Below are 25505 nucleotides of genomic sequence, written 5' to 3' on the forward strand. Positions count from 1 at the left end.
GCGGGGACGAAGGTTAAAATCCATCCCCATCCGGGGGTGGAGGCGGGGATGGATGTGCACTTTTCCCCGCCCCGACCACTTTTCCCCGCAATATCCCCGCCCCGCCCCGCCCCACCTCATCCCCGTTTGAACCAGGGATGAAGGACATGAAACGGGGATGAAGGCGGGGATGGAGGATAAAATCCATTCCCCGCCGGGGATGGAGGATAAAATCTTGAGGCGGGGCGGGGGTGGAGACCTTGTCCCCCGCCCCGCCCCGCCCCACTGCCATCCCTATTCCAGACGGGAGAAAACAAATCAGAGCACTGATAGTACCAAGGAGTCCAAAATGCACAGAAAGGGCTTGAATCCAGATGGGATAGATTCATGCCGGATCCGGCGTATCTAGTCATGTCCAGACCCATCTCACAAATATTGGCAATATATTCAGAAGCCAGATACTGCACGTCACCTTGTGTTGGGAGGTTGCAAGTTCGAATCCCAATGGTATCGGTAGGAGTCTGCCTAACCCCCAGCTTGCCTATAAAAAAAAAATTATTCAAAAGCCAGAACTGATAAATATCAACGAAAATCAGTACTTTTAGAAAGATCGCCTATTCTGAAAATATTTTTTCGACAGAGACCTATTCTGAAAATATTACAATTTAATATCTTCTATTTTTCCATAATGTTTACGTTTTCATTATTTTTTAAAATATTTCCTGTAGTTTTAGAATTTTTATACGTCAATGATTTTATTGAGCTTGCCCACGAGGACTCCTCCTTGCTAGTTAGGGGAAGGCCATGGTTTGTCACCTGTAGTGGGACGATCACAGTTCGAAATCCACTAGGAGAATCTTGCTGCAAGTTCGAAGCTGCGTGTACTCGCCGACGGCATAGTGAAAATCTCACAAGAAATTACCAGAAAGTTAAAAATGGTAATTTCTCTCGAGTTTTTCATCAAAAACATAAATATCGTGTTTTAGACGCCATATGTTTTTATCGGCTATTTATCATAAAAAAAAATCTTCATAAAACCTAGATTGGATCTTGATCTGGCTTTGGAATAATCAAACAAGACTTGACCAGCTTGTTTCACCATCTAGCGGATCCAGGTACAGAAAGAGGTAGACTTGGGTCGGCCCAAATCAGTATCCAAGCAATTGACAGCCCCACTATGTTGATCTGTGGCATACCCGTCATGGTTGCTTCACCATCTAGAGCTAACAGGTCAGGTATACAACCCAAATTTGGGTGCACCGAAATCTGACAGGGTAAGTCGGGTTTGGGTTTGGGTTTGGGTTATGCGGGGTCGAGAAAGTGAGTTCCCAAACTCAGCCTGTATAATTTAAAGAGTATTTAAAATATGCATGTTTACTTAAGAACTCATATAGTTTAAGATTGACTATGGTTTGGTCAAGTTACCTGACAAAAAATCACAGCTCAAACGCGAACCAAGTAATATTTTTGTCAACCCAAACCCGAAAGAATATCATTCAGGGCTTCATTTTATACCAATGTCTGGCCACCGTGGTTCAGGTCAGGTCAGGCATCTCACACAGATCCAGCCCATTTATAGCCCATCAAGACTTGACATACCTCACCCTGAACAGCATATGTATCTGCTTAGATGGGTCGGAGTTCCTACCTGGTCGAAATTGGGCATGGACATATTATGGTAGGGTGTCAATGGATTGGATCCCCACCAGAAAATGGGTGGGTCCAGACCCAGATATTGACTAAGAGGTGTAAGTACCGGATCTTGACCCAAGTCTGCGGACCTACTAAAGGTAGAACCATAATCCGGTCTAATTAGAATTAGATAAACCAGACTCAGCTCATACCCAGTAAAATAATATATATATATATATATATATATATATATATATATATATATATATATATATATATATATATATATATATATATATATATATATATATATATATATATATATATATATATATACATTGAAAAGTTACAGATCCTAATCGGATCTGGGTCTGACACAAAATTTCATAAACCATACCCAGTCTGTTTATTGATCACTCTCTATAAGTCCAACCCAATTCTTAATCAAACCTCCTTCTTTCATACCAAACCTGGACCCTATCGGGCCCAGTATCGACCAGCGTTGGGTCATATATACCCAACTTGTTGACACCCCTAATTATCATGATGGATATCTGAAACCATGTTTTTTCTAAAGGAAAGATATTTGAAACCATGTATGTTGAACTCCGGAACATGCATAGCTGGATCTTTCTGGGTCTGGATTGGAATCAAGTAAATATATATGATTTGGTCCGAGTTGAATTCATGTCCAACTCAAACTTTTTGAAGTCTCTATTCTCATAGGACTGATCAGTATCACATAGATAACATCCGAATCTGGGATTCCACTCACGAGACAACCTATATGTGAGCCGTTTCCACACGCCACGACTAAAAGCGCTCACTGTCACCATTTTCAGAGGCATAAATCCTCATATCCAGAAGTCATTCATATCTGCTCCAAGTGGGGGTGGCGTAGTGGGTTGGGGCCTTGGCGGCTAGACGAGCAGTCAAGGTTCGATTCTCATGGGTGTTGTCCCTCAATGCAAGCCAATATTTAGCATAGTCTCCGGGGGCAGGGGTCCTAGCCTCGGAGTTTTACGCTGACCATAGGTATGGCAGGCTGAGCCAGCACAACCAGGTCTTCATGCCGGGTGGGGTTTCTTTGGGGTTGTAAATTAAAACAAAAAAAATCATTCATGTCTAGAGCTGCAAAACAAGCTGAGCCGCTCATGGCTCGGGTCATATTCAGTTCATAAAGAGTTCGTTCAAAGTCGTAAATTAAACTTGGGTAGCAAGCCCAATATAAACAATAGATGTTTAGCTCAGCTCATATCAAGCTCATTAAACAGTAATAAATTTATTTTGTATCATATCGTATAGCGTAGGACAAATAGTTGAGGTATTAATTTGGTTTGCAAACAATAGGCTTAAAGATAAAATCCCACTGCTTCCATCTCTGCAACAATATATATTTTTATAATCTCGATATTCTTTGCTCTGAAACATTGTATTATATATATATATATATATATATATATATATAAACAAGCCAACTCAAGCTTAGCTTGTTTAGCACCTGTAAGTTCGAAACTGATTTTGGCTCACCACAAAAATGATCGAAGCTTGAACAGTTCGAGCTCGGCTCATTTGGCTTGTTTACCAGCTCTAATCATATCCAAATGGTGGATTTCACAAGGTACTAGACATAGTGACAAAAGTTAAAAACGGCAAAATATCAGCAGTTAAAAACTTGTGAGAATTTGAATTTTTTTTTAAAATCTTGCATTTTTTGGCAAAATCTCAGAAATAAAAATATAAAAAAATATAAGAAAATATAAATAAATTATTTAAAAATAAAAAACACACCGATTTTTCATGGTAAATAACCATTAAAAAATGTAAATATCGTGTTTAAATCACAGTATTTATGTTTTGACAAAAAATCATGGTATTTTGATAATATCACGTGAAAGTACTGTTTTTAACTTAGATAATTTTTCGCAATATTATCGCAAGATTTGTCATCAATCTCGCGATATTTGTCACTATGGTACTAGAAAATATACAGCTCATATATGGTTGGCCATTCAACTCATTGGAGTTAAAAAAAATTACCAAATCCAAACTCTTGTAATAATCCTAGGGCTGTCAGGGTTTGTATCGGATATCTGACTCAATCAGAACCCGAATACCCGGGTATGGGTGCATGAAAAATGCCGACCTGAATAATATTCGGGTCAACCCAAACCTGACTTAAACAATACGCAGCACAGGTTAGGATCATGATTTTTGTTAGTACCCACCCAACCTGACCTGGCTTTTTTACTGGGCACCCCGCCCTGACCCGAGTATTTTATATGAATTTTTTAATAAAAAATTTGAAACTATGCAGGTCCAGGCCTGAGATTCCATTTGTGTGACCCGACAAAACCTGAACCCGATGATTTGTTATTTGGGCGGGTTCAGATATACCCTAATGTGTCGGGTACGCGACCCGTTCACAGCCCTAATGTCAACCATAAATATCTTAAGAAAAACGTGATTTTATGTCGATATTTTCATAAGCCAACGCAATTAAGACTCTAGGGACATGAAAGCCATAACAAGAACAGTCTAAAGGACAGAAAAGGCCTTTACGTGAAGGATGATTGGATGAGGATCAAGAGTTAAACCGAAAAGAGGGGGAGCCCAATGCCCAAATGGGTAGGCGTTATTCCCGGAAGGCTTGGCCTCATTGTCATCACCATCACCAACCTAATTTTCCTTGAGAAACTTTGCCCACTTCTCCTCCCACTGTGAGGCACGGACTTTCCTGAAATATGCCACAGAAAATAATGAGAGCAGGTCGGCGCCGAAGCACAACTTGGGAATCCATAGAAACCATCATCATTGCTCACTCTAATCAATGCCATTGAATGGTGAATTAGTAGTAGAGCATTTCATGCCCAGGCTTAGATTTGTAGGGCATAGGTTAATAGGTGGCTCTTTCATGATCTCGATATAATCAAGGCTAGATAGGAAAGGGGGGCGGTGAGATTTATAGGACAGCCTCATTATTGGCCTACAACCAGGCGGCATATCAGAATGTTATTGCCGGCAATAACTCGGTACCCAATCTTAGATTCGCAGAGTAGGATTTGTCATACTTAATTAAGGCCATTAAAGGCTCATGGACATGGTGCATGTCCATAGTGGCGCTGCTACTTCCTACATGCTCGTTCGCCTATAAATATGGGTAGGATGGAGAAAGCAACAGATGGGTTTTGTGAGACATGCCCATGGGAGCTCCCCAGATCAATCCAATCAGTCACGTAGCCTCTCTCTCTCTCTCTCTCTCTCTGAAATCTTACTGTTGATGAACAATGAGAAGCAATAAATTTTTTATGGTGTTTGATTACTTTTTCTGGGATTCATTGTTGATTGTGTAGCAAATGTGACTCTCTCTCTCTCTCTCTCTCTCTCTCTCTCAATGAAATCTTAGTGTTGATGTTGATGAACAATGAGAAGCAGCAAAACTTTTATGGTGTTTGATTTACTGTTTTGAGATTTGATTGGTATATTTATGTAGGGAATGTGATTTTTTTTTCTTTTTCTTTTTAAGTGTTGCCTTCTTTCCTCAGCATGAATCAGCTGTTCTCGTTATTGTCAACATCACTTCCTTTTGTTCTCTTGTGGTGAATGGATGGCTGCCAGGACAAGTTTGCAACTTTTAAACTTGAGGGATGGTGATGGAAGTATTGGCAGAAACAGGCACCGAATTGCTTTCCTGGCCAAACTTTCAGATCTTTGGCGATTTTATTCATGTCAAAAATGCTATATCCTTTGGATTGTGTAGCTATACATCATATTTGACACCTTGCTCTCAATAAGTTTCTTTTATTTTCTTTTCCCTAATTTCATCCGTTTTTTTATTGTTGAATCAAAGAATCATTATCATTGCTAAACACGTGGATACCCCAAATCAGCTTGGTCGCAGTCCAGAGAGAGAAAGAGAGAAAAAAGAAGAAGAATGACCACCAACACATTTGCTCATCATATACAGAAATCTTGTCATTTATATGTTTGTAACACGAGCACACATATTTTTCACAGGAACACTATTTGATGGCTGAGGTCTTAGCCACAAAGGACCTCCACAGATCAAACATGCATGAACAGTGAAACCAAGCATTGCATCTGGTGCTATTTTTTAAAAATTAGGGTTCTCTTGAGAAAATCTTGGGAAACTATTTATATATGAAGTTGTATAATATATATCTATGATAAGCATATAAATAATAGAAAATGGTTGAAAAAAATGTTTTTACCGTGTCAGTATGGGTTAAAAATGGCATATTTTTAAAGCAAGTGAAGTTTTGGAAATATCACGTTTTTAACTGCAAAATAACGGCTAAAACACCATTTCAAAATATCAGCGATAATTGTGCCTATGCTGTGAACCCACTTCATCGATCAAGCTTGGCATCCTGCTTCTAGCCTGCTAGTCTTAATTATGTGGGGGCATTGCACATTCTCTGGATAAACTAAAGTCTAATACATGCACATGCACACAAAGATCTGAATAAACTAAGTCTAATACGTATCGTGCACACAGAGATCTGAATAAACCAAGTTTAATACATGGATACCCACATCCGTGCAAGGGTTTCAAATTTGAATAGGTCTATTTCTGGATCTGGACTAACTCAAATTAGTCCAGGTGAGGACTCTTTGAACTGGCTTGATTCGGACCAAATTGTACTGCAAAGCAAGATAATACAATATTACCATTGTCGTAACAATGCATGGTAATTACAAACAGCCACCTGACTTATCTGCTGCTTACAAAAAAGCACCCCAACACTTTAATTATTACATTTAACCGCCTATTTTACTTTGATGCATTCCAAATATCCGCCTGAAGTGTAAAACGATGAACGTATCCTTTTCTGTTCAAATAACATAACTTACACTCTTTCATTAAAAGATTCAATAAGCAACTTATAATGAGGGTATTTAGCAATTCGGTTTGATTAAACAATGTCACATTAATGAATTTAGGGTGCTTTGAGATGTCATTAAAAATCAAGGTTGCCAATGAGGAAAACGGAAATAGAAAATATGTTGGGAAACAAACAAGGAGAAAATGAGATTTTTTTAGGTTAATGTAAAATGGGAAACAAACACACATACACCAGAAATGAGCTGCCAACAGCACCTTTTCCAATAGTTAGGAGGTGTTTGTTACACTCTCACAGTCCCGCTTAAGAGAAGCCTCTTTCCTTTGATCTGACCACTTTGGAGGGAAAGTGCTTTGGGAAAATACGAAGTTATGAACCCATTTTTAGAGAAAAGCAGGCTTTTGCATTTATTGTATGGGTCCCACTATATATTTCTCGCAGACATGTTTGTTTCACCCATTATAGGAAAAATATCATATTTCCTATAAAAAGATTATCTTACATAGGAAAGGGCATGAAACAAGCACCCTATTAGGAATTAATTTTGAGTGTGCATGGACTGAGCTTTGGAGAATGTTGGGATGTCAAAGTAGAGTTACCAAAAACTCTAAGTTTGTGTGGGAAACTGGTTTTTGAAACCAGAAACTATGGGTTTCTATTAGTTGTGAAAAACTTTTAAAAAAACATGGAAAACCCATTTTCCATCGAGTGAGAAACTTGTTTCACATCACATGGGAAACCTACTTTTTTATTTAAGAAGCATGATTTCATACATCTATTGTAAGTTTTTTTTAGATAAGATTTTTTTTCAATGCAAAAGTTGAGATATGTGTTATTCAAATTATTTATTTATTTTAGTTGTAATTAATGTAAACTCATAACATTTTTTGTTTATATTGTCTACATTTTGCACTTTTGCTTCTGACACACATATATATCACATTTCTCGTTTCACATGAACTTTAGAAATGAAGAAATCAACAAACCCTATAGAGCACATATGAAGAGAGAGAGAAGAGCAGAGAGTATAGATCAACAAAAGTTCTTCCTTGTAATACCCATAAATTTTTTATAGTTATTAAACAAATAAATGATAAACATAAGACATTCTGAACTTTGTCGATATATAATCATATTTAAATTTGAAGGACGAATTTTTTTTAAGGAGGGAAGGATGTAAAACCTGCAAAATTTTGATATTTTATGGAAAATAACATTGAATTAAAGCTAAAATATTATTTGAGATTAAGATGAAAATTTACTTATAATTCAAAGAAAAAATATTCTAAATCAGGGTTTCAATTTTTAATCAGGTTTGAATTTAAATTTTAATTTAATAAATATGTCTTAAATATTATAATTAGATTTGAGTTTGATTCAAATCTAAATTAAGACATAATCGAATAAGAATTTAAGTTTAAAAAATATAATAAAATGTATTTTTGTTGAAATTAAATTTATAATTTTAAATTTAGATCTGAAATAATACATGTGATTCTTGGGGGTATTTTTAATAAATAATAACTTTTATGAGAAAGAAGTGTTAAAATATAAATTAGCCTAAAAGAAATTGTAAGACATATTATGAAAACTTAAAGTTGATTTGAGTTGATTTTTTATAAAATTCGCAATCAGAATCAAATTTATGAAAAAGATCAGAATTTAATAAAATAACTGATAAATTTTACAGAAATAAAGTCAAATAGGATTTCAGATGAAATTAAAATAACTCGATATGTATGTAATATAAACTCAATAAATTTATATTTAGTTTCATGAATTTGAAATATAATCTACAAAAAATAAAATAAAATAAAACACTCAAAACGACACTGGTCCTGCTGACCCTGATAGAGATCGCTTTCAAAGTTCTTTTTTGAGAAAACATCATTTTCAGAAAATAAATTAAACAGTCTAGATAGTGATAATTTGCATTGAATATAGAGTATATAGGACTTAGGCAAAAAAATTTAAGTATAAGAGACACCCCTACATGCCCAAGGGTTTCATCGACCCTATCGAGTTTCAATTTTTTTAAAATTATTTTTGAAAAAATTGAATTAATCTCTTAAGAAATATTTAAAATAAATAATTTAAATACATAAAAATTCAATATTTTATAGATGAAATCTATTTACATTTAAGCCTAGTTCAGAGTCATTTAATCTAATTTCATATTTGAATTTGTAAAGAATTGGATTTTAATTTAATTAGGCATAAAGTGAGAATTTAATCATAAAATATATATATATATATATTTGAACATTAAATTAGGTAGTGGATTTAACTAATGGTATTTGGATCAAACTCAATTAAGTTGGATATGATCCATAACATTTAGATCAATTTAGGGATAGATTAGATTGGATGTAACTTAGGATAATTTAAATTATATATCATTGGATTGGACCCATGTAACACCCCAAATCTCCAAAATATTACTTGGTCAAAAATTCATGGAGTTCTTTTTTTTCTTTTTGCAGTGAAACTTTGAAAAGGTTTTTAGCAGTAGAAATTGATGATAATGAGTCATCGATTTTAGAAAACATCGGGCAAGTCATGGGTATGTGGCCAAGCACTCATTGACCACCAATTTATTCCATTTATAAAAATGAGTTGTTTATTATAAACATCACTGCTTAGAAAACCAGTATTCTATGAAACTATTTTTTATAAAGGAAGCGGTGCAACACTTTTTGGAGAAACCCCGAAACTTGATGACGCCTTGCTCTGCATATTGCATCGCAGGTTTGATACATGTATTCCCCATTAAACGGGGTGAGAACATTTGTTGGTTTGGTAGGAAAGCATTCAAAGAAAATCAAGTATAAACTCGTGAAAATACACAGGTCACTTAGGGCTACAGTTCGCAATAATGACGCTCAAGTCTCCATGACTTATCGTATATTGCGAAAGCCTCCTCAGGGTCATGCTTAGAATATTACGCTTAAGTTTCCACGACTTGATATACATCACATAAGCCTCTTCAGGGCCTCAATTGAAACATCAAGCTCAAATCTCCAAGACTTGGTACATTTGTATCCCATGAATCCAAACGAGAGTTTAGCTTAGTCGTGCATATACAACACGGGTCTTTGTCCTATCGGTCCAGTAGTATATTGATCTCAACACCTTTCACAAGGTTGTGTAAAAATCATCAGAACAACACACATTCATTTATGCATTCATACATTTCTGAACCTAAAACTAATGTATTGTTTCGATATTAACTCGTTCACCCCCTGGTACGCATGAGAACTTAACTTCAGCATCAACGAAGTCATCTGAGGGTTTACTATTCCATTGTTTTAGATACCTCAGAGGCCTGATGACCCTGTCCATAATGGGGTGGTGGAACTCATACTGAGATAACTCCACTAGGTCATTTCATAAGCATCCTCTACTACAGTAGTGGGGTTCGATCCTCAGATCTTAAGAATAACCCAACCTCCAAACCTCCTGAGTGACGAAGAGGTCTCTTGAACTCTTTGGTTCATAATAGATATGTGTCACTCCCGACTATATCATCATCGTCTGCCATGGCTAGCATAAGTCCTAAAGGGGTTCGGCGGTATAACCATTCTTTATAGGATATTCAAATGCCACTTGAGCAACCAATGTGTTTTGTACTAAGGGAATATGTACCCCAACCCCATTCAGTATTCTGAAGCACGATCCAACCATGTGGTCCAGGAACTATCATTAAGTTTTATTCATATTCATGCATAACTTCGCTCTTGGCATCTACAGCCTTTCACAAGCGCTTCACCTCTTTCGGGTGGACAACGAACTCTGACACTCTGACCCTTATGGATTTTGTTGTATAATTGTATTTCACATGAGCATGCATATACCATGATCACTTCGGAACGACTGCTCAGTATATATAGCCACAACGAGCACTTGTCCTAGTTAAGGCATAACAACTACTCTGGCGCACTGACCTTTATGAGTAGGGTGGCCTTACAGGCAAAGGTGGAATGAGTCATTCCGACAGCGTTCCTATAACATGGGCATCATCGTACCATTCAAACTAGTTCAAGCAAGTATTTTGCCAAACATTTTGACAGCACTTCCTCTGCTTAACTGAGGAAGCATGATGATATTTTCTACTTATAGAAAGTACTTTATCAGGAATTGGGCAGTACCTCCTCTCTTTGACGAAGTATGTGCTATGCTCCTTCTAAGCTTTGTTGAGCTTCTTTCAGATATTTTGGCAGCACTTTCTCTCTTTGATGGAGAAAGCATTGCGTTCTTTTAAGCTCAGTGAGCATTTTTTCAGAAAATTCGACAGCACTTCCTCTCTTTGATGGAAGAAACAATATGCTTAACTCGATGATAGATGTGCACCATTGTATGTACTTCACATCTATTGGGGTTCATTGGAACCTTAGGCCTTAGCTAATCCATGTGCAAGTGACTTAGTTGTTACGAAAAAATAGTTTTACACCAGAGTGAAGCCTTTTCAATAGGGGCTTCTTTCATCAATTAGAATCTTAATCGAGGTACAACATATAGTATCACATTGACGATAGAAGTTGATCTTCATTTGAATGCTCATTTATGTGTAGCTACATGTAATACAAGTACGAGCCTATGAGATATAGCATGACGGCGTAAATGAAAGCATATGTAATGTTCGGCAAAGAAAATTAAACTAAATAACTTGCAGAAAGCAAATACATATATATTTGAAGAAAACAAGAGTCTTGGCATCGTTCGACGTGACAATAATCTTAAAAGCATAAGCAAATACATATATATCGGGAAGAGTAGAACTTTGGCACGGTTTGGTGTGCAAAACTACCAAGATATGCAACGGTACTCCAATGAGGTGGTTGAGACACTCCTAAGTCGTGGCTAGCATGTCTTTTATGTCTGGTACAGTCACAATTAAGAGTGTCTCTTACGGCTTTCAACGGAAAGATGATCCGACACAGTTTAAATCAAGATCCGGTTTGGACCAAGCTTAGGTCCAACAAGGTTTGAACCTACCTCAACTAGGTTATGTTTAGTCATATGGGTTAGGTTTGGGCAAAAAAGGGTTTAGAAGATCATGCCGACATGACCAAGGGGTCATGTCCAAATTGTGTTCAAATTGGGTTAAGTGGGTCTAATCCCACCCTAACTAAGCTAAGACTAGGTCAAGTGGGTTTGACCTGGGCTAAGACCAAAACCAAAGAGGAGAGAGAAAAGCTAACCTGGTAGGTCAAGTGGGTTTTGACCAACTGAGCTCGGCCTGGGCTAAGCAGGTCCAAGCTCACCGCAAGTGGGCTAGGTTATGTAGGAGAGGTTTTAGAGAGAGAACGAGGTAGAGAGAGGGGGAGGGTTAAAAAATTTTCTAACATGAGGGGTCACCTCTTAGTTATAGGCAACAATATGAATCTTGGATCCACATGTGATGTGGATCTGATCCAAAACCCCTTACTTGATTGAAGACCCAAACTTGGGCATAAAGCAACAAAATGACTTCTATATCCCTGTGGAGCCCACCTAATTAATTCCATATGATATTTATGTGAGGCCCACAAGATATTTTTGGTGAGATAATTTTTTGAGACCCGCCAGATATTTTTATAGGTCCTGCACATTTTCGGAGTTTCGTCGAAATTTTTCACAAAAAATTATGAGTACATCATGTTCTTTGTATCGACAAAACTAAGAATGTTGGCTCGTTGAAATCTTCTAATTGTACTCAGAGATAAAGTTATTGCTCCTTGACTGATTGAGCATAGATTTGTGTTTATACGAACGTCATAAGTATAAATGGTTCATTGAAATCTATTCATTTCATATTTCAGGTTCACATGCTATATTTATATAAAATATCTCATGAATTTATTCAAAAATTTTACTGAAAATTTGTGGGTCTTACAACCCATAGGGTCGGACACTTTGAAAAATGTTATTTTATTTTGACAGAAATTTTGGTTGATAAGTAGATTTATCTATTAAATTGGATTCAACATTTATGTTCCTCATTTTTAGGGCATTAAAATCGACTATTTACATGCCCAAATTGATGTTGATTTGAGCATTTTATCATCGACTAAAGTTCATACCTAATTATAGGTCAAAAAAAAAAATTCAATGTCAACTAATTTTTTTTACCGATCTGTATGTGTATGATTAAATCTAAGACCACCACAATGATTTGTGTTTTGATAGCTATTGAATCAACTATTTAAACATTGAATTTAGATAAGTCTTTGGGTCTATAGGCCTCTCGGAAGGTTATCATATTACTAGAGCCCAACCAGGGTAGGAAGTATATACTTTTCTTCACTAGCTTAGTTAATTTTGAAATTTAATAACTTAGGACCTATAATTTATTTAGTTTTTTATTAAAATATATATTAATATACATTAACCTCTTATATTGAAGATGCAACTCATGTCTAAGTACATCTATAAATAGAGGCCCTCATGAGGAGGATTAACAAGGTTAGTTCTCCATCTTTCTCTTATTCTTATTCTTTCTCTTTTTTCATATTTTTTTCTCATATTTCTTTCTTCTTTCTTGAAGCTTTTTCAGCAGTCATTGAAGTTCCTCTAAGGTTTAAAGCTGGGAGACAAAGGCCGATCTATGTTTGAGAATCTGATTAAGGTAGGGAGTTCTATACTCTACATGTAATTCAGAATTCATGTGTATGAATTCTTTTAATTTTTTATAAGTACAGACCCCACATGTGGGTTTGGTTTAGGGTTGTCGAATCATGTGGTTGGAAGGGGTTTTTGAAAGAAAACTCCTCTAAAAATTGTTTTCTATCAAATTGATTTCCTAAAAAAAAATCATAAAAGCTGTAAAATATGTGTGTTACTTGATTGCTTTTCCGAATAATTTGATTTGGGTTAGTAGATTATGATAATATTAATGTTCTGTAAAAATTTGAAGGATTTTTGTGGTCATTTTCATGAGAAATCATATGTTTTTGAATTCGGGTTTATCAAAAAAAAAATGGTAGCCTCGTCTGAAGGATTTTTAATGAATGGTCTATTACGTTGTAAAGCTAACAAAATTTTGCATCTACTGTGAAAATTTGGGCTTTGATCATAGAATGAGCACAAATTTGTGATAGTCAAAACATAAAAATGTAGGTCTTCCCGAAAATATTCATAACTCCCTCATACGGATGAGTTTTTATGAATGGTTTACGACATTGAAAAGCTGACAAAATTTGTTATGATTTGAATTTTTTTTAGATATGTCTACTATACATAAACAAATTTATAGCTTATGTAACAGTCAGATTGAGTTAAGATTTTCATAAATTTGGGACTGGTTCAAGAATTGATCCTCGATGTTGGGTTATAGATGTTTTTGTTAAAGAAATATGATATGAGCATATAGGGTAGATTATTTTATGTTTAAAATTATTGAATAGTATGCCATTACATAAATGTTTCATGATCTATAATTATTTAAGGTTTTGTACGATTCTTGCATAGATGTAAGCATGCATGATATGTTTCTTGATAAATTTGTGTTTTTGATTAATGTATGCTATTGTTCTAGCAAATATTAGCATGAATCCATACAAGTATGCATTATATGATGATGTTATCATATTTATAGCATCAAAATTCATGAGTTTATGTATTTTACCTTGAGTCATGTTCTTTCTTGATGAATCTTGCATGAGTTTGAACCTTGTTATTTCCTGCCCTCATTTTTTATCCCAGCCTTTTTAGAAAAAATTTGATATATTGGTAATAAAAAAGCCAATAAATTCAAATAAAAATATTGAAGTATTCTACACATCCAGGGCTTGAATTTAGAGTCTTATTTTGCTTCGTTTGGATCCGTCTTATGGACGAAACACCCCTTGCAACATAGCACAGGTTTTCAACTTTGTCTGCAGGACTATTCTAACCCACGGTTTTGATGGTTGTAAAGACCCAAGACTGATCAAAATAAATCAAGAAAAATATGGGTGAATGATTATATATATAAGATTAACCTATAAAAAGGGTTTTATGAAAAAATTTATCTGTAGGTCTGGAGAAATTTCCCAAACTGAGAAAAAATTTCTGCAAATGATAGGGTTTGTCTTATATCTTTCCTAAACAGGGTTTAGTCTCAAATAATTTTTTTTTTATAAAAAAAAATTAAGTTCTATTTCTTGGATTATTTTTCTATGGCATATTGTATTCAAAGTAAAAATGAAAAAGTGCAATTTGATTTTTTAAATTTTCAATGGATTCTCTAAAATTAGTTAATAAATTTTTGAAACTACATAATGTGATGTGTATGATTTCTTCATTATAATTGATGATATGCATGCAAAGCTATGAAAGTTCATCATGATGATTATGTACATGTGCACATGTTTACTAAGTAAGAGGCATGAGTAGGTGATTAAATACCCTATTCAAAACTTGCATTCATTGATCCCAAAATGGCCAAATCAATTTTCATGAAATTTGTTATGGTGTCATATGTAAGAAATTAATGCATATAAGTAAAACCATAACACTAAAGCAATTGCTTGCAAATAGATGATGAGTGGTATTAATGGCTTCGTAGAAATATCTTTTGAGCATGAATGGTTGCTCCTTCCCCACCAACAAAGATAGGAAAAACCTCCCCAAAGTCTACAATGTAGAGGGTATAGAACTCATGAAAAAAATCTGATGTATCGAGTAGGTGGTGTTGGGAGTCTCTCTCACTCTTGTCGTCCTGCACCTGGACTTGTGCAAGGTGTCCGGTCAGACCAAAGTCACCCTTGTATGAAAACACTCCTGTATCATGGTCTTTCACCAGGTATATGCCTGTGTTCATACCCATAAAACTAATAAGTGAAACCTAAATGTATGTGCATTGAATAAGCATCACATTCGTCATATAAGAAAGAAAAGTTAATTGAAGATAATAATTGATGCATGCATATGAAGGGTTTCTGCATTGGTAAGTTCATACGTTTTTAAAATCACATGCATATGAAGGGCTTATGCATTGGTAAGTTCATACATTTTTAACTAATCATGCATTTTACTTGGCTAAGTTGAATGATTGATGAATAAATGTTAACTTTTGGTAATTACATATTTATTTGAGATATTTGTTATACTTGTTGAACCTTATCATATTTGAATTGGTATATGCATGAAAGTTTGAAGAGTTTTTTGCTTGTGAAATTTAGATTACTTGTTTAGTATTGATCGACCCTGCTGAGACATGTTTGTCTGACCTTACAAATTGTTAGTGTTTTTTAGGAAGTGAGTAAACTCATATGCGATGGCGAAAGGTTGAGATGGGTACTGAGTCATACCTTTTCCAAACCTCCGAAGTTTTAAAATAAGAGCATATTAGTTGCTAAGGACTCTGATATATAAATTGATATTTCTTATTATTAATGATGAACATGTGAAAACGTTTGTTTCATTTATGGATGTCTAAAATTCTAAGTTCAAATGCCTTGGTGAATGTAAATGTGAATGTAAAGGAAAAGTAATGCTCCAAGTTTTACTCTCGTTGATTTTTTGCTGCAATTTCATAAAAAAGTTTAAAAGTGTTTAAAAAAAATCCATGATTTCGAGACTTAAAATTTGATGTGTTACATTCCTCAAGGCGGGTTTTTTCTTCAATACTTTTCTATATGCAATATTAAGTGAAATACTCCTTGATAAAGGAGAGTTGCTGGCACACTATGTCTCCCTAGGGTAGTCATTGCTTAGCACATTTGGGATACTATGGATTTTCCTCTTTAGAGGGAGGGTAACTGCTTTGCATGTCTATTTGGATAGGCCCATGACTGGGTGGTTCATGAGTTAAAGCGAGAGTTAGCCCACCTCTCTTCTCAATGCATGAACATGATCATTTGTGACCCACTTGGCTGCGTAAACCGCATAATGATGCAAGATTTTACCTTTTACTATTGGAGTATTTTACTTACATCAAGGTTCTTGAAATGAGTTTTTTTTCGTTACTCATCCAGCTAGATGTCGCATTAGACATATCTTAATCTCATACATGATTCATGTTTTGATAACATCTTTTCTGATTTGTCTTCTGTTAAGGGTCAATAATTATATCATTTGTATATAAGTAACTGACTGTAATTTTATTTATTTCAATCATATCATGAATATAATTATATTTGATCATTATATGTTTGCTTTTAGAACTATTCACCCCACTATTCGTAAGAGAGATGAATTGATTATCACAATAAAGTTGTATTGGCACATTGGTCATATCCTGCTTCAAATCATTAATGAAGTGACTTATCCAAACTGTAAATGTAACAACAACATTGCAGGAAACATACTTAGCTTCCTGAGTATGCTGAGCTATACAACCTTTTTTCTTGCATAACTAAGAAATTGTTCCTCCTCCAAGGAGAAAAACAAATCGAGAAGTGAATTTACTATCATCTTTGCCGCCAGTAAAGTCAATATCAGAGTATTCAGTTAGTTCTAAAGCATCATCTTGAAAATACAATTTCAAGTTTATAGTCCATTTTAAATATCAAAATAAAATTTTCATTGCTTGCCAGGGTTAATCTGGTAGTGACTAACGATGCCAATAACAAAGTTGATATTAGGCATCAAGGTCTACAACATAACATAATTTCTTTAACAAGTAGACATAATAATCATCCAAGTATGGTAGAGGAACTCTAGATCTTTTTCAGCCAACTTGAGTCCGATGAGAAGATGAGAGATTACTAACAATTGATTCATCATTACCTAACTATTCATGTGGATCATCAAAGTCGTAGTTAAGATCAAATGGATTGTCTCCATTTATTTCAGAAACAATTGGTTTCATATTTTGATCTTCCAAGAATATGCCATCTCTATCTTCAATTAAACCCTTATGAGGATGGTAGAATTTATAACATTTGGATCCTTTATGATATCCAATAAAAACAAACCGTATAGATTTGTTATCAAGTTTATCTCTAGATCATTGTATAACATTTATATGAGCTACTGATCCCCATCTACGAACATGACTTAGGTTTGGTTTTCTTTCAGTGCATAACTCATAAGGTGTAAAGACAATAGCCTCACATGAAACCCTATTTACATATATATTGTATGTATCGCTTCTCTCAAAAAAACCTTGGGTAATGAAGCATTAGACAATATGCATCTAACCATATAAAGAAGAGACCTATTATATCTTTCAACCACACCATTTTGTTGAGGTATTTTTGATGTTGTAGTTTGATGTTTGATCTCATTAGCCTAACAATATTCAAAAAATTCATTTGATTTATATTCTTATCCCCAACCAGATCGTAAAACTTTAATCTTTTTACCAAGTTGGGTTTCAACTTTTTGATGATATTTTTAAAATTTTCTAATGCTTCTTACTTATATGTTATAAGATATATGTAACTATATCTTGAATAATCATCAACAAAAGGTATGAAATATTGCTTTCCTTTATGAGTTTTGGTCTTGAAAGTGCTACAAATATCTGAATGAATAATTTCTAACAATCCAGATACTCTAATTACATCATTTGAAAATGGTTTTATTGTCATTTTTTCATAAATATACGATTCACATATGTGAAAAGATGTTTATTCAAAGTTAGACATTAAATTTAATTTAAAAAGTTTTATTATTTTTTTTTTAATTGATATATCATAATCCTTGGTGCCATACATTAACATCCATATTAAAGCCATTGTCAATGTAAGTAGAAATAGACAAAAAATTATTCAACTCATAATCATAAATTTTAAACAGGCTATGTTCTTTGCCAAAGACCCAATCAAATATAACCCGATCGTGTTTTCCCATAGTGACCCTTCCCAGTAAAAACCTGACTTCAAAGTCCTTATTGCGAGTATTGGAACAAACACTAGACGGTACAAACAAGACATTTGATAGCAAAACATTGTGTAAAACCTGTAAATTTTTGAGATTTTAAATAAATAAAGAATTAGGCTTTATCGATAAATTAAAAATATGTTTCTATTTTTTATTTGCAAGTATTGGTATTATACACACTCAATTAATCAATTATGGCTAACAAGGGTCAAATTGGTATTTTAAAAAACATTTCAGACAAAATATTGTTAAATATTTAAATTATCATGCAGAATAATGGTATTAGTGAGTCACAAACTCATCTAAATATTTTTGAGGTGTTTTTACTTAACTATATACATTTCAATGATTTTCGAAAAAATTTCTTAAAAAGGATATTTTGGTCATAAAACAAATTTCGATAAATATTTTAATCAATAAACTATGATTTTAGAAAGTATCAAAACCATGAACTATTGAAAAATTAGTATGATTAATTATTAATGTGAATAAAATATAGAAAATTAGTTTGGAAAGAAAAATTAAAGATTTTATAATAGACCCGAACTCTATATGGGTTAGACCCAAATGGATCAATCCAAACATAAAATTTTAAGGAATTTATGCAAAAAAACAAATATCATATTATATTTTTTATCATGGCTTTGTTTTAAAATAAAAATTTATTAGTTAATTAGGTTTAGGTTAGTATTAATTTTTTTAGGTCGTTTAGATTGGAACCAAACCGGACCCGACTTGGGACCCGGTTCGTAAGTCGGCACCCACCCTAACACCCCTTAAACCTTTTTTTCCGTAACTTCACACCCCCGACCCCTCTCACTTCCCTTTTCTTCCTTTCTCATTCCATTTCAGCCGACCTCCCTTATCATCTCTTTTCCTCTCCCTTCTCCCTCTACCCTCATTTATCTCCCTCACCTCTGCAACTCTCCCCACCACAGCCGGAGGCCCGATGACGACCCACGACGTCACACCAGCGACGCCACTGTCGCCTGGGCAGGAGTCGAGCGATAACCAGGTTATCTGGTAGGAGACCAGCAAGGGAGCCGCCGCCCCTCGCCTCTCCCCTCTCGTCTTTCACCTTCGAAGACTCCAGCGTGAGGTTAAGTTCATCCTCCTTACCTCCTTCTCCACAGTCTTCTTCATTTTCCCCTTTTTACATCCTCCGATCAGCCTTCGGTTAGTATATGGGGTGTGAGCAATGGTCTGCATATTCTTGCTGTATTGGGTTTCTTATATTTGAGGGTCATTTAGCACATACTATTTTTTCATATGTACGTTTCCCGATTCATCAAGCAAGAGGGTTTGCAGTTCCTGTCTTTTATGTTGCTTTCAAATTTTGATCTCTTTTTGTTTGTCATCATAAATTTTCTTCTAGTTTATTTTAAAATGTTGGGTGTTTTCTTTTTACACTAGCCTATCTACCCTGACAAGGTTTCTTTGTTTTTTTATGCCCAGCAGGTTGGACTCGTTTGCGTCACACCAGCGTGCTAGGTGAATAATTCTCATCCCTATAGTGTTCTTATTTTTCAAATAGGAGTTATTTTTATTGATTTTCATTGGTTTTGGTTTCCTTGTTTTGCGTGGCCGTTCTCAGCATTGGGAATCATTCCTTGTAGCTGACGCCACCTCCGCCATCAGCAACAACCTAGTTTTCATTGGTATCATGTCCTCCTTTAGAGATTTCATTCTTTTTAGGGCGGTTTTCTAAGAAATTTCGACATTCATTGAAAACCATGTGCATTGATTTTCATGGAATCATGGCGAATGTGCATTGGTCAGTGTGCAGACCAGTGGAAACACACAGCTAAATTATTTCTGTTGAGCTTTGCTTGGTGTTGCGTGTCACAGACCAAGTGTTTGTTCATTTGCCTAATCAGCAAATGGTTATGGTTTCATGAGGCCTTAGGAGTAGGCGAGCCTACCCTGCTGGGCGTGCATCCCAATGCAGGAGAAGTGCATAAAAACACAAAATAAGCCTTGATTAGGCAAATGTGCTAATCATAAACTAAAAAGAAAAATGGGAATATAAAGGAAAATAAGAAGAAGGAAGAACCAAAGTAGAAAAATTCACCAAAATGGGCATAAATGGTGGTTGCAGGGTAGCGTCAATCCCTAAAAATAGCAAACTTAAATCCTAGTTTTTTGCGCAAAAAATCCTAAAGCAGGATGGTGAGGGTTGGCTATGAAGAAACAGTCCCAAAATGGTGAGAAGAACAGGGAAACAATATAAGAAAGGATGGGGAAACTCACATGAGGATGTCGATGATGGTTGAAGAAGGTAGCATAGGAAACAGCAGGTGGCACTGCATCCTTGTCGGAAAAATGGACAGAGAGAGAAAAGGGCAGGCCACACCACTAGCAGTGGGTGGTGGGTCTGCTCGCTGAAAATCCCGTCGGCGATGGTAGGTCCTGCTCAACGAAAAGAGAGGAGGGTTGGGTGATCTACCGGTCGGGATGGCCTTGTAGGGGGCACATGAAGAAAAAAGAAAAAAATAGAGGTGGTGGCCGAAAGTTTCAGGCGGTTCTGACCAACCCAGTTGATACGAATGAGAGAGAGATTCTTGAACTTACGGGAAGAGAGGAATAGGGGTAAAAAGAGGATAGAGGGAGTGTAAGCTTTTGTGTTTGAGAAATGAAAGAGAAAATATAGGGGGTTAAGGGTAAGGGGCTTTATGTTACGTGGGGGTGAGAAAGAAAGAGAAGTTGGGAAGGAAAAGAAAAAGAAATGGGCGTGCTGGGTGCCCTTGTGGGCCTTGTGACAAAGGTGAGCCTCCTCCTCCCCTCTTTTTGTTTTTATTGAACCAGTGTCAAAGGTCGCCGAAAAAAATTGACCTTATGATAGGGGAGTTTTACAACCGTCAATAGGGGTCTCCGGAGTCCGGCGACCTCATGACGGAAAAGGGTTTTTTCCCTCCATCTTTCTCATGCCGGGAGCAGACCCCGAAAGCACCACCAACGGCTCAGATCTGGCATAAGGTGAGGGGTTCTTTACCACCTCACTCTGTTTTTTTTTGTTCTCGATGCAGGGTTTCTGAGTTTTTGTTTTAGATTTAGAAACAAAGGTCGCCAGAATCCGACGACCTATTGGCTATATATATATATATATTGAGTTAAGGAAAACCGATTACAGGCTTTAAACAAAAATAAATAAATAAATGAAAGCCATCAAAGGTGCTTGTGGTTTGCTTGGTATTGCATGTCGCACACTAAGTATTTGGTGTTTTGCCTACACAACAAATTTATTGCGGTTTGCATGGGACTTCCTAGTTTTTCGAGTTATACTACGCTTTTTCATCATATCACAAATGTGAGATTCCTAAGCTAAATTTGTAGAATATAAGTTCTTGTTGTTTGGTATTAATCAAGTGTGTCTTAATGATACTTTGCTTAAGTATCGTAACATAGTGTTATGTATATCGAATTAGGTTTAGAAATGCTTAATTCAATGGTTTTACATGAAATAAATTAGCAAATGCGTTGTTTTTGTTATTAGCATGATCAATGCAGCGTATTAACACTGTTAAATATGTTGTATAAATTTGAAATTTGATTATGTCTTGGGAATTTTGCTTCCAGCTAAGTGTTTGGTGAAATGTTTATGTAAGATTGAATTCCAGTTTTGATTGTGGTTTTCGAACAAGGTTTCAAAAGGGTTTTCAAAAGTCGGATATGCATGTTTGAAACTTTGTTTCGAAATAGGTTTTGTATACGTTGTAAATATGCTTTTGATTTCGTAGTTTGTGTTATGAACATGCACTTGAGAGTGCGTGAATGTGCGTAGTTAACTATGATATCATGTACATCGCTAGTGCGATTTTCGCTCGTGCACGTGCATAGTTTGTGTTCACAAATGGATTGTGCTTAGATGTAATTATCAATTTTAGTTGTATTACCATAAATACTTAGAGTTATATATATTGCAATGTACTAATTGATTTGTAGGTACAAAAAAGAAAATAACGATTACTTATTGCTAAGTATTGTTGCGGCTAGAAAAGCCATGCGCATTGAAAACAATGCAAATTGCAAATTGGGTAAATACCTGTGTTAAGTATGGTGTAAATGCATCACACAATAAATTTATTTTATTGTATGCAACATTGTTATGCTTACATACCATTTAATTGTGGATATCTAGGACGTTTGTGACTGTAGTTCGGAGATCATGTTGAGCATGATTTGAATGAAGTGCTTGTATGCAACACCGTTACGTTCACACACGCCACTTAGTTGTGGATATCTAGGAATGTTGTGATTGTAGTTCGGAGATCATGCTAAACATGATTTGAATGTATGAGAATAAAAGTGTTTTTCTGGTTTTGGTTCAGAAGATCATGCTTGTCATGATTTTAGATAGTGGAATATGGAGTGTGTTTGCTGTAGGTATATGTTTGAGCATGCATTTATGTGAAATGAATGTTGCATGATTGATATGATTGACATGACTATTGTGAATGCTTGTATGAAATAATAATTTTGTAAAACATGTCATGTATGTACATTATGTATTGTGAGTGTATGCTTTGAAACGATTGATGTGTGTGAATATGGACATGTCATGTATCCTGTTTGTGTGTTGAATTATGATGTGACATGTATTATGTATGAGAAATTGGATCATTTATGATATGCTTCATTTATAAAAACACGTGGTAGAATCATGCAAGGTATCTTGTAACTGAATCATACATGAAATCATGTTATAGATGGATCATGCATGAGAGCATGTATAGTTAAATCATGACATGACAGGATCATACATGAAAACAAATATGAATGTCATGTAGCATGCATGAGGGTATAGTTACAAGGTGACATTTAGCATGCATGAGAGCATACAAGATTAAGTCGTGCATATGGCCTAAACTGTTTAATTATGCATGAGGGCTTGTTTGTGAGAGTTATTCTGTGAGATAATGATACTTGAATGTAACTTATGACGTAATAATAAAAATAACTTTGGACCGTAAGTTCATTTGAGGCATCGGTGAAGCCGGACTCTATAAGATGGTTGGGTCTATCACAATCTCTTTGTCCTCTCGGGAGAGGGAAGGATGATATAAACTTGGTAGGACATGTTGAGTTTTTGAGGACTGAAAACGCCTCTTGTCCTCCTCTCACGGAGGTTAGGGGACATGTCTACCAATGAGTCCTAGGTGGTAGTATCACATCTCTGCAAAATTAGGGATGCATGTTCGATTTTTGTCGGCGATTTTGGTTTGGCGTAAACCAAGACCTAGGACCATGGGTCCGTTCTCCCTGTTAAAGTATATACTTATATTCAAATATATATATATATATATATATATATATACAAGTACATACATGCTTGTAAACAAAAATATCCACCAAGGGTATTTTGGTCTTTTTCACTGTAATTGGCATCAACCATCTTTTTTTTTTTTTCCCTTTTTATTTTACCTTTATTTTATGTATTTTTTGCCTTTTTACCTTTTTCGATTTTTGGGTTTTTTGGGGCAGCTCCAATATACCTGTTGGAGCTGCTCCCAACAGTCATAAATATGACGGTTGGGAGCAGCCCAACAACCATATTGGGCTGCTCCCATGTGGCTCTTTCTCTATAAATTGGGCTCAAGGCCTTGGGTTGTATTATCCTCTCTAGAGTGAGGTTTCTTATTCAATAACAATCATTCTTGACCCTTGTGTGGGTGTTTTTGCTTATTCAATCAAGTGTAATGCTTGATTGAAGTGTGTTCTTACAAGTTCATAAGTGACTTTTGTTGGAGTTGATTTCTTTCATTACATGGTATCAAAGCTTTGGTGCTCGTGAGGCATAAGGTTATCTTCTCTAAAGGAGGATTGTGATAACACCAAGAAAATGATCGTGGATCGCTACATCGGGAAGCACACCACTTCATCTTTTGCGTATTATCCTTATCCCTTTCTTGTTTTTCTCATTCTTCTCTACTCTCGCTCATTATATTAGAATGGAGCATGAAAGGGAAGTAATGGTCTCCATTCCCGTACGCCTAAATGATATCAACTATATGATGTGAGCATCCATAGTCAAGCACAAAATTTGGGAAAAAAGCCTTTGGGGTTTAGTCGATGGGTCCGAAAAGGAACCAAAACTCATTCTCATCAAGATTGAGAATGGAAAAGAAGTGACTCTCCAAGGAGAAGAAATGTCTAGAGCCGTTTGTGACTATGAAAAGAAATAGAAAGAATGAAGGATGGGTCATTCTAAGATCATTGGATGGCTCATCAATAGTGTTCATATTCACAAATGTTCTAGCTTAGCGAAATTTGATTTCGCTAGTGACGCATGTAAATATCTTAAAGACATGTATAGTCTTAAGGATATTGCTCACATTTGTAATGTTCAAAATAAAGTTAGAACTATGATCAAAGGAGAGATGAGCATTAAGGAATATAATAATACTCTCTCTCTCTCTCATTTGGGATGAATTGGCTCTTCTTGAGCCAAAATGGCATTGTTCTCAAGATGTAGAACTCCGTGAGAATCAAATTAAAATGGAGCATTTCTACCAATTTATCAACTGGCTTAGACCCGAATTTGAAGGGACTAAGTCCTCCTTGATAAAGGAGGTGTACCATCCATAGTTGAAACTCTTGAGGAGTAAACTATGGAGGAAAATAGGTTGAAAAAGCCTTTCGCTTCAAAAAATGAAGAATCCGTGCTTGTTATGTCAAAACCCGACAATCATTCTAGAAGTTATAAACCTCCTCATTTTGTAAAAAATGAAAATGGAAGAAATTCCAACTATGAAAGGAATGAAAAGATGGGTGACCATGAATACAAAAAGGGTGAAAAAATTATTCGTTATCATTGTTATGAGCCGGGACACATCAAGCCTTTTTGTCGCAAAAGAAAGAAAAAAGATCATAGAGACGATAAGAGAGTTGCTTCGGTTGAAGGCCATGAAGATGATGACTCCAAATGTATCAGTTCACTATCTTTGGCTCAACTAACGGAGGTACTACAACCAATGCTCAAAGGTCAAACTTCCTCTTTCTCAGGAGCGACCGTATCTACAAACGGGAACCCTGGTAAGACTTCATGGATACTTGACTCTGGTGCCTCGTTTCGTATGACTCCAAATGAGTCCATAATATCTGAATGTCATACTAACTCAAAAGATTCCTATGTTTCAACTGCCGATGGAACATCCTTGAAAATCAAAAGTCTTGGAATTTTTAAAAATCAACCAAATTTTCACATACCAAATATTCGAATAGTACCAAAATTGAATTTAA

At 35.5% G+C, this 25505-nt stretch overlaps 1 protein-coding gene across 8 annotated transcripts in view; it reads left to right on the plus strand.

The window, feature by feature from the left end:
* Positions 1-19079: 19079 nt before the first annotated feature.
* Positions 19080-25505, plus strand: part of EMB3011 (RNA helicase family protein) — a 77679-nt gene continuing 71253 nt past the window's right edge. For 3 of the 8 annotated variants that reach the window (XM_090008601.1, XM_090008605.1, XM_090008606.1), the window contains exons 1-2: positions 19086-19365; positions 19725-19757. The gene's annotated coding sequence lies outside the window, so the exon portion shown is untranslated. Of the gene's footprint in view, positions 19366-19721; positions 19758-19860; positions 19925-25505 lie in introns of all 8 variants that reach the window. The other 5 variants (XM_090008602.1, XM_090008607.1, XM_090008604.1 and 2 more) reach the window with 3 other exon arrangements.

The sequence above is a fragment of the Nuphar pumila genome, chromosome 6 (genome assembly GCF_984573655.1).
Source record: "Nuphar pumila chromosome 6, dmNupPumi1.hap1.1, whole genome shotgun sequence".
Taxonomy (NCBI): Eukaryota; Viridiplantae; Streptophyta; class Magnoliopsida; order Nymphaeales; family Nymphaeaceae; genus Nuphar; species Nuphar pumila.